Source organism: Nuphar pumila, chromosome 2 (genome assembly GCF_984573655.1).
Source record: "Nuphar pumila chromosome 2, dmNupPumi1.hap1.1, whole genome shotgun sequence".
Classification (NCBI taxonomy): domain Eukaryota; kingdom Viridiplantae; phylum Streptophyta; class Magnoliopsida; order Nymphaeales; family Nymphaeaceae; genus Nuphar; species Nuphar pumila.
Window position 1 is genome coordinate 93,869,007 of NC_143250.1, and position 11,320 is coordinate 93,880,326.

An 11,320-nucleotide genomic window follows, 5' to 3' on the forward strand; every position below is an offset into this window, starting at 1 on the left:
ACTGAGTGTCTTTCAAACATGAATGGGAAAAGCAGGCAACAAAATGTAATAATCAAAACACAGGCCGTGTAGCTTTTGGTAGATACCATGTTATTTAATTAGGTGGCTTATTGCAAATAACTTCTTGACAGCAACGTGGCGAGTATTTCTTAAAAGTTGTTCAATGTAGTAATGAGAAGGTTGAAATGCATGTAGTGAGAAGGTTGTAATAATGAGTATTTGTCAAATATGCACTCTGTTACCTGTAATTTAGGCAAAAAAAAATATATAAAAACTTCAACGGCGTTGCTGGGTCGCCCCAATATCATGAATGTGACAAAGCCCCAATGATTGTGATGACGAGGACAGAGCCTTACTCCCCCCATGACCTGACGTCCAAACGGGAACTAGTTTTTCAGCAAACCAGGGGAAGAGGGGCCACTGGTTGTTGGGGTCCAGCGAGAGAGAGAGAGAGAGAGAGAGAGAGAGAGAGAGAGAGTACGTTTGATTTGAATAGCATGATGCTGGATTCCGCACACCGCAAAAAAGGAAAAATTCTACTTAGGTCCCAACCTTTTGCCCAAAAATGTGACTCAGGCTACTGAATTTCCTTATCGAAGCTTCTAATCTCTTGAAAACTGTCAAACAAAGGCTTGCCTTTATTACTACTTACGAACTTAAGTTAGATCATATGTCGAATTGCAATATTAATTTTCATAATCAAATCTTCAAAGTATTTACCCTTTTCCCTTCAATTCTAATTGACAATACAGCAAACCAAAAAAAATCACGCCTTTTTCTTGTATGATGGATGTTAAGCTCACGTTCCTATTCAGTAGTTTCCAAGAAACCTATGACTGATATCAAGAATTAAAAAAAAATGAAGTCCATTTTGAGATAAGGGGGCAAAACGTGGTCATCCAAATGAGATTTTCCCCAAAAAAAACAAATGAAGACCATATCCACGCCCCATAACGTGAAACGATACATTGAGGGGAACCATGAAAATTATTGTATAAATAACTGCTCCCCCCGCCTCACCGTCATACACACACCAAGGAAGAAAAAAGTTTGAGAGATTCTTCTCCATTCACCAAAGACGAAGATGATGCGCTCTGCGACACTCATGCTAACCTTAACCATTTCCTTCTTCAGTCTCTTCCCCTTCTCCCTCAGCCAGAGGGACAACCCCTCAATCACCCCTGAAAACGCATGCAGCATCACCACGAACCCTTCCTTCTGCATGTCCCTCATATCCCATCAACCACGGACCAACCTCCCCGACTACGTCCTCTACTTGGTCCACAAGTCCCTGAACCAATCCTCCACTTTCTCCTCCCTCATAGACCAAACCATGAGGGACAACGCCACCCTCTCCCCTCAAGCAGCAGGTGCCCTCAAAGATTGCCTCCTCCTTTCCCAACTCACAACCGACTTCTTCTTCTCTTCTTTCAACACCCTCAACACGAAAGACACCACCAACCTGCCCTACGACCAAGCAGACACGGTGCAGACCTTACTGAGTGCCATCATCACGAACCAACAAACGTGCTACGATGGGCTCGCACAAGCCTCCTTCTTGCAGCAAGGCCACAAGCTCTACGCCCCATTGCTCAACGGGTCTCAACTCTATAGTGTCTCCCTGGCCATGTTCACCCACTACTGGCTCCCTAAGGCCAAGCAGGCTAGGAAATTGCTGGACGAGCTGAGACTGGGCCGAGGTGGTGTTCCAAACTGGGTCAAGAAAAACATTTTCTGGTATAGTCTTGATAGGAGGACGGCTCTCCAAACGGTGGGCAATGTGGTGGTCGCTCAGGATGGTAGCGGCGATTACCGCACCATCGGCGACGCCATAGCCGCCGCTCCCGTCGGCAACGACGGTAACAAGGGATTCTTCGTGATCCACGTGAAGGCTGGGGCGTACCAGGAGTTCGTGACCATAGGCAAGAAGAAGAAGTATATAATGATGATGGGAGACGGGATCGGCAAGACCGTCATCACCGGCAGCCGAAGCGTCGGAGGTGGGTCGACCACCTTCAACTCTGCCACCCTCGGTGAGCACACATCTCCCTTATGTTTGCTGCTTAGTTCCTTACTTTTTTTCGTGGTTGCTCTTTATGTTCCTTTCAGATAGTATGCCCTAACCATGCATGTTGCAACTAAAAAACAACCAAGATATCAATGTTTAGCGACTATTTAATATCAGAAGAGTTGGGGGTGGCACCTTGGGATTGTACATGTCATGTCATATCACACGCACAGACATACATAATATGAGAAGTTAGATGGTGTTCTCACTCAACCTAATCTTATAATGTGTTAAGCATAGTTTGTTTGCAGAAAATCATATCATAGGACATGTTTTTTTTTAAAAAACATGATTTTATTCATGAAATTTTGAAAAACAAAAAAGGGTGGATCAATGATTTTTGGCGTCCTTAAAAAGCTGTCTTATTCGTTACCATGCATGATAAGATGCAAAGCTGTTTTTATGAAACAATCCATGTAAACATCATTTCTAGGGCTTTTTTGATGTTGTTATATATATATATATATATATATATATATATATATATAGAGAGAGAGAGAGAGAGAGAGAGAGAGAGAGGCGCACGTGTGGTTTTGGAACACAGTGATTGGGATGACAGGGAATGAGTGGAACCGATTTGATACCATAGACTTAACAAACTTTTGGCGTATGTGGAACTTCGGGAAGTATTTGGTCTACAAAAGTGTGCTACTTTTGGCTTATGGGCCCCGTGCTCCATTTCGAGCTTCAGTTCATCATATCACGCTATATGTCCAATATGCCCTAGGTTTATTGCTCGCTCTCTCTCTCTCTCTCTCTCTCTCTCTCTCTTACATACATGCATTCCACTCACGCCTTTAAAAAAAGAAAAAAAAAAGTAAACACACGCATGAATGCATGCCCGTATATATGGATTTTACTCGGAACCAAATTGTGTTACTGCCTACATACAAATGTTGCGTAAAACTTCAATCGCTTTAACATGGTATCTGTAATTTAATACTACATTATGGCATTCACTTTGCAGCTGTACTTGGGGAAGGCTTTGTAGCAATCGGCATCACAGTCCGCAACACGGCCGGGGAAGCCAAGGGCCAAGCGGTGGCAGTGAGGAACGGAGCCGACGTCTCCACCTTCTATCAGTGCAGCTTCGAGGGATACCAAGACACTCTCTACACCTACTCCCTCCGCCAGTTCTACAGAGAATGCGACATCTACGGCACCGTGGATTTCATCTTCGGCAACGCAGCGGCCGTCTTCCAAAACTGCAACATCTACGCCAGGATGCCATTGGGAAAGATCAACACCGTGACCGCACAAGGCCGATCGGACCCGAACCAGAACACCGGCACCTCCTTCATAAACTGCAACATCTTGGCTACTCCTGAATTATCAGGGAACACCAATGTGAAGACGTATCTCGGAAGGCCGTGGAAGTCGTACTCGAGAACGGTGGTCGTGCAATCCAATCTTGGTAGCTTGATCGATCCTGCTGGCTGGTTGGCCTGGTCCAGCAATTCTGCTTTGAGCACCTTATACTATGGTGAGTATGACAACCGTGGACCGGGTGCAGATACTAGCAGGAGGGTCAAGTGGGTTGGATTCCATGTGATGACGGCAGACCAGGCCACCCGCTTCACCGTGTCTAACTTTGTGCAAGGAGATGTTTGGTTGCCTAAAACAACTGTGCCCTTCACTTCACAGCTGGGTTAGTTTGAAGGAGAGTGAAGAAAATGAAATCAAAGCGAGTTGGTGCTTCGTAGGAACTCGTTGTTTAATTTAGCCTATTGCGTTAAATGCATCTTTTGTTTATTTTTCCGCAAGTTTGAATATGGAAGTTTTCTGACATTTATATTAATTGTTCGTATAAATGCATTTGTGGCAGGTAGGTATGTCAACGGGTCCGGTTTACCCGGACCAAACCGTATAGGATCCGGGTATGGTGACCAATAAAAAGACCCGATCAAAGTGACAAAAGTTAAAAACCGCAAAATCTGGGCAGGCAAAAAACACTCAGGAGATTTTAAAAAATTTCATAAATCTTGCATTTTTTCAACAAAATCTCGAAAAATAAATTTTAAAAATATAAAAAAAATAAATTAAAAAAAAACATAAATAAAACACATTTAAAAGTAAAAGAAATATAAATATCGCGATATTTGTCACGGTTTAAAAATCTTGCAAGAAATTACCGTTTTAAACTTTTGACGAGATTTTTATAAATCTTGCGATATTTACAGAGGACCTGATTAAGATCCGGGTATGGACCCCAAGGTCCGATTAATACATGGACCCGGGTAAAATTTGTGAAATTTTATACCAGACCCGAGCCCGACCCAAGTTTCGATTAAGACCCATGCTTTTTAATGAAGAAAAATATTATTTTCCGGGTCTGCAAGTTGTTTTGATCAAACCAATTCCTATAGATGATTTATCATGGTTGATGTAATGAGATTCTACCATTAAATCATATTTTTTCAATAAAAAATATGATAATTTAAATCACAAAATTTTATGTTTAGTCAGCCCTTGATTTTTTAATTGCCAAAAAGAACCCGGATCCCATCATTTGAAGGATGGGTTTCATCATACATTCAATCCGAACCATCCAATCAACGGCTAGATGGTTTTGCTGAATGGCTAGGATTGAATGTATGATGGAACCCATCCTATTTCAAATGATGGGATCCGTGTCAGCCAAAAAATCCTGTGCATACAAGTGGTATCTATGAAATTGTACCTAAAGATGCATGAAATTCAATTGGCAAAGCCCATGATCTCTATGCTGCAGTGGAGAAGAATCTCTCTCCCATAGTGCTGATTTTTTAAGGATCTATATAATAAGGCGTGGGGAGACTTATACATTGCATGGGACGACCATGCAGACCTTGTAGCTATCATAACATACAAAGCACACATATACTGTCACGCCCTAAAAATCTTTTCATGAATTTATTTCTAAAACTATTTTAAAATATGAGATTTTTTCTTTTTCTTTCAAAGGGAAGTGCCCTTCGATGCAAGGATTTACACAAAAACACTTTTAATTTCATTCAAGATTCAAGGTTTACAAAAAAAAAAAAATTTACAAAAGTTTATAATATAATATTTACACCAGAATCTTTGTCCCAGATCTGTCCCAGTTCCAAAAGCCCTACACTTGCCAGGATAGCTACCTCTGAGAACCTGAAAAAAAAAACAATTATTTTATTTATCAATTTATTTCAGTCCTCATATGTCAAAATTCCTATTTAAATCATAAAATACACTTCTCAGTATAGCTATGATTTCACACCATTCTATTCCCAGCCCATTAGAAGTATACGGTAATTAATATATATATATATATATATATGCTCTCTTCTCATGCTGATAAGGACAGGGTACTTCTTGTGTAATAGATTCCAACGTCCCACACTCACGTGTTTAGGCATATTTGAAAAAACAGATCTGCTAGCACGCCGACTCCAATCAAAATTTTCAGAAGTGGATCCAACTTCGATCCAAATGCGTTTCGGGTTCCAAAATTAAATTGTCAACACTTGTGCACACAAATTCCTCATTATTTAAATAATCAGAAATTTAAAGGAGTACAAAATCTCGGGGTTGTTACATACACAATCGATATACGTGGGTCAGTTCAATAAGGGTCATGTTTGATGGTGCGTCCTGCGCAGGACGCAAAGGCCAAAAAGATCACATTTTTTGGCAAACATTGGACGCGGTGGATGCGCGAAACGCCGTCCGCCGCGTCCATAAAAGCATGTTAAAATCGTTTCACCCCCACCCCTGTTACGAAAATAACAAGGACGACTGGACGTGCACCTCTCTTAGCGCTCGAGTCTTTCCTTGAGAGTCCTTTATATAGGAACTTTCTACATTTATTTTCCTTAGGACTCAAGACTTTCCTTATTGTAGAGAGACCTTTACATGGAACTTTCCATCTAGCTGGACACCTTTGTTGAGATACCTCTCTTTGATCTTCACGAACTGACCCATTTCTCCTTCATTAGGAAACTGCACCAGACCATAATCCACTTGCTTTTCAGATCTCATAGTTTCCTACACGCACGCCTTGACCTTCCTGCACGTCTTGACCTGTTCTAATAATAGCCAGACCATTCACCTTTAGAGGGCAGAAATGGAGCTTCATTTGGAGGTGTTGAATTCTTAGTGCTTTGGAGGGCGATCGATATGGCTAGAGAAACGATCGGATTTTCAGAAACTCAAGAAGCAGAGCTGCCAATCAAAAATCGGATGGGAGGTCAGAAACAGAGCTGCCACTAGATATGGCCAGGGTCAGACTTGCAATGGATCGGGAATAGCAGAATCATCATGTAAACCTGAAACTAAGCTCCTTGGCATTGTATATGTATTTTGATTTCTGCTGGTAGGAGCTGTCAGTGCAAGTCTCGACGTTGCAGGTTCAAACCCCTATGGTACGTTGAATAATAACTGGTGGCGTTCTAACTAACCCCAGCTTGCCTTTAAAAAAAAAATGTATTTTGATTTCTGCTGCAGTTACTGCGAGGGTGTCGTGGTTCTAATGCGGGGGTGATACCTCATCACCTTACGCCCTGAATGTACCTTTCTATTATGCTTAATGATTTATTATTCCATAAAAAAAATTGTCGGATGTCAAAGATTTAAATGTCGAATGTTCACTAAATGAATGATGTAGATCACATCCCTAGAGTCCGATCTGATCAAAACAACTTGCATTGATGAAATCCCAAGGATATATATATATATATATATATATATATATATATATATATATATATATATATATATATATATATATATATATATATATATATATATATATACGAGTTTTTCCTATTCATGGATGTCTAGCACTTCTTAAATGGCTTTAAGATCTATATTCTTTTTATGCATAAGAGAACTCTACCATCATCTAATACGAGAAAAAGACCAAATAAATGATGCCCATACATTTGAAGAACGAGCTTAAGCAAGAACAAAGGAAAAGAAGAAAAAGGGGTTAGGGAAGAAAGAGGGTAAGACAGGACTCTAACTACAAAATTCTTATTTGTCAATGTGAATCCACTTTTATTTTTATTTAATTTTCTTCTTCTTCTTGTTAATCTTCTTTGAAAGAAATCAAACCAGCCCTGGTGAGAATGGCACACTTGTTGCAGGCAACCAAACATTTCCCTGCACAAAGTTAGCCACGGTGAAGTTGCCAGCATCAAGCACGTTCATCACATGGTATCCGGGCCATTTTACTCTGTTTATGGTCTTGGCACCCGCGCCGGTATTCTTGTATTCCCCGTAGTATAAAGTACTCAGTGCAAAGTCACTGGACCATGGTGCCCAACCAGCAGGGTTGATCAAGCTACCGATATTTGACTGCATATATACTGTTTTGGAATACTCCTTCCATGGCCTACCAAGATACGACTGGACTGGGAACTTGGCTGCAGCAAGCTCTGGTGTGGCCAAGATGGTGCAGTTTAGTATAGAGATGCCCGTGTTCTGATTCGGGTCAGTTCTGCCTTGAGCTGTGAACATGTTAGATTGGCCTTGTAATGGCAGCCTAGCGTAGAGCTTACACCTTTGGAAGACCACTGCTGCATTGCCAAAGATGAAATCGACGGTGCCATAGATGTTGCATTCGCGGTAGAACTGGCGCATGGAATGGGTGTAGAGAGTGTCTTGGTATGCTTCAAAGCTGCACCGGTAGAATATGGAGAGGTCCGCACCGTTCCTGACTGCTACTGCCTGACCCGTGGCTGGCCCGGCCGTGTTCCGAATCGTTAAGCCCATTCCCACGAAGTTTTTGCCAACTACCACTGAAGCACATGAATTTTTTGTTTACTTAAAACTACATTTATTGATGATAGAAAGTCGGCAAACATTGATGTGAGACCAACTCGGCTTGAACTAGGGTTGCAAAAGGATCAGATTAAATCGGATATGCAATCTAAATCAGACCCAATATTGTTCTTAAAATACCTGAAAATGAAATTGGATCAGATTCGTAGTTTTCAGAGTTGGATCAGATCAGCATGTTCAATTAAAACTACATTTGGATCTGGATCACTTCTGATCTACTTGTGTGTTTTACATGTAAAACCTTGTTTTTAATCATTTTCTTGATGGATCCAGTGCAACCTTGTAAAATCCAGATTGGGTTTCTGATTTTCTACATCAGATCTAGTCTGGATTCGGTTCTGGAGTTGAATCTTTGCACAATGTTCTGATTCAATTCTGATTTACCATGATCTGGGCCATATCTAACCCTTTTGGGCCCCTAGCTTCAACCTGATATATGCTAAATTTGGCAGGAACATAGACGAGTTTACTAATAGAAGTTTTTTTTTTTTATATAATAAGTTTACTATTAGAAGTTGTGTGCCTGTGTGTTTGCGCGCCTGAACAATACAAACAAAATGAATGTACGAAAACTAAAGAGTGTGTCTGTTTCATGCAATTTTGATTTGATTGTAAAATTCTGAACCAACATTTTTTTCCATCCTTTTTTCATCATGAGTGAAACAAACATCAAATCACCATGGTAGGAAAGTGTCAATGCTGGCACAAGTAGGCTTCAGTTTTTTTTTTTTCCACTAAAGTACCTACTATTTTTCATATGCAAATCCTTTCATACCTCTGCTGAGCTGGCAGGATCCTTTAGAAATCCATGCCTATTCCCTTGAAAGGCCTTTCCTTTCCATGGGAATGAAATAAACGAGTCCTAAGGGCATGTACGGACCTGTCTGAATTGTCAAGAAAATGAACTCACATTTCTTGAAACATGGAATTCTTAAGACTGTGAATTCAATTTCTTAACATTTCTGTGGAATGAGAATTCACTTTGTAGTCATAGACTTTCGGGTTCGATCATTTTTAGACAAGCGATATGGAAAGAAAACAGAGGAAAAGGGTGCAACAGAAGAAGAAAGACACACAAGCTCACCAAGGGTGGCAGAGTTGAAGGTGGTGGAGCCATTTCCGACGCTGTGGTTGCCGGTGATGATGGTCTTGTTGATGCCCTCCCCAACCATTATTATATTCATCTTGCTCGAATTAACAGAAACATACTCCTCATAAACACCAGCCTTTATCTTGATCACATAGTACCCCTTGCTGGCATCCACATTGTCAGGAGCAGCTGCAATGGCATCGTTGATCCTTCTGTAATTCGCTTTCCCAGTCTTGGCCACCACCAAACCACCACCAACAGACTGCAGGGCCGACCTCCTACTCGGACCAAACCGGAACATATCCTTGTTAACCCAACGGGGAACCCCATCTCCCCCTATCCCCAACTCATCCAGGAGTTGGCGACTACGTTCGCGCTTCTTATGGGCCTTTCGGACCCCGGAGTGGGTGAACATGGCGAGGGAGACTCTGTATAGCTCGGACCCATTAACTAGTGGGTAGTAGAGTGAGTTCTTGCTTCTTAAGAAAGAAGCCTGGGTGAGCCCATCGTAGCACGTCTGTTGGTTCGTGACTACGGCACTTAGTAAGGTCTGGACGTCATCGGCCTGGTCGGTCGGGAGGTTGGTAGGGTCGCTGAAGTTGAGGGTGGCTAAGGAGGTGTTGAGAAAGGAGAAGGTGAGTTGGGAGAGGACAAGGCAATCCTTGAGCGCGCCCAGTGCTGGGCCGGACAGAGACGAGGAGTTATCCTTGAGGGCTCTGTCGATGAGGTAGGAAAATCTCGCCGACTGGTGCAGGGATTGGCGGACCAGGTAGCGGCCGTATTCATAGACGTCGGACCGGCCTCCGCGCGGGAGGACGGATTTGCAGAAGGCGGGGTTGGTGGTGAGGTTGCAAGCTTTCTCGGGGGTGACGGGTGTAGTGAGGTTCTGTGAGAGGGTGGAAGGTGTGAGGGTGAAGATGAGAGTGATGATGGTGAGGACATGGATAAGGATGGTGAGGGTGGTCATCTCTCTCTCTCTCTCTCTCTCTCTCTCTCTATCTCTCTCTCAGAGATATTGAGACGCGTTGGTATGGCCTTGGGGACAGACGAGGGCTATATATTGTTTGATTGGCAATATTATTTAATGTTTTTTTTGGACAAACAGAGAATCAACTTGTATCAAATAATGAATAAGAATTATACAAAGAAGTGCGTTTTTTCTTAAAATAAAAGATAAAAAGAAGTCCATTTGAATTGCTTGAGCAATCTCATCATAAGCAAGCCCATAATAATAACAATCACTTGGCGTTGATTTCAGCAAAGCCAGGAATTGGGTTTTCTGGGTCTCTGCTCATGACATTGCCCATAATTTGACTGACTGGTCGTTGTTGATACTGCTCATGACATTGCCCATAATTTGAGACTGCCACCAATAAGTCTTAATACAAAATCAAGAAAGTTAACCGAACTAGTCTGTCAAGTCAGCTCGGCACATCAAGTATAAATAATTGGAATAGTCTGTCAAGCGGCTTCTGATCCAAGAGTAGGTCTGGTAAACGAGCTGAACGAACCCAACTGGGATTGTTCGGGCTCAGCTCATTAAATAATTGGAATAGCTCGGACTCTATCGGCTCATATATATTCGTCACGAGCTTAGCTCGGCTCCGATCTGTCATGAACAGCCTCTATTCATACTTGTCGCATGATCTGTTGGAACAGCAAAATTAGTTGAGTTTTTGCTCGGATCGACCTCGAACTCACATCATGATCATGAGTGCTGATCAGCTCTTGAGGCGAAATCACAAGTATCGTTCAGTTCGTGGGAGTGCATGAGTTATCTGAGCAAGTAAGATCACGAATCACGAGTCCTGTGATGGTGAAGAAACAAACACCCTATCTGTTTTTGTTATTAAATAAAATATTAAGTTTTTTAATTAAAAAAAATTCTTTTCAAATATTCATGCATAGCGTTTTTTACTGAAAAGGAAGAAATGTAAAAAAAAAAATAATTGAAGTTACAAATTTGCCTATAAAATGTGTGATGCAATATATGAAAAAAAATCATAATAAAATATTTAATTGAGGTTATAACTGTAATTATGAAAATGTATTTTATTACTCAAGGCTGGTGATGGTCTTTCTCTGGTTATTTCAAATAATTTTTAAATATAATTAAAATTAAAATATTACATAAATGCTATCATTATTTACTTTTTAAATTAAAAAATAATGAAGATTTATTTCATATTTATAAAATGTATGACATTTTATTATGTTACATTATATATAAAAACTTTTATTATATATTTATGGAGGCTAGCTGAACAGCTCGTAAATGGCTCGTTAAGATGACAAGCCTAAAGTCGAACCGAGACTAACATGCACTGTTTGTACTTGTCTCAGTAAGGTATGTCGAGCCAGCT

At 41.1% G+C, this 11,320-nt stretch overlaps 2 pseudogenes; one reads left to right on the forward strand and one right to left on the reverse strand.

Moving 5' to 3' along the window:
- Positions 1–1,222: 1,222 nt before the first annotated feature.
- Positions 1,223–3,721, forward strand: LOC149846174 (pectinesterase pseudogene; annotated as a pseudogene).
- Positions 3,722–7,132: 3,411 nt separating this feature from the next.
- Positions 7,133–9,924, reverse strand: LOC149846175 (pectinesterase pseudogene; annotated as a pseudogene).
- Positions 9,925–11,320: the final 1,396 nt, after the last annotated feature.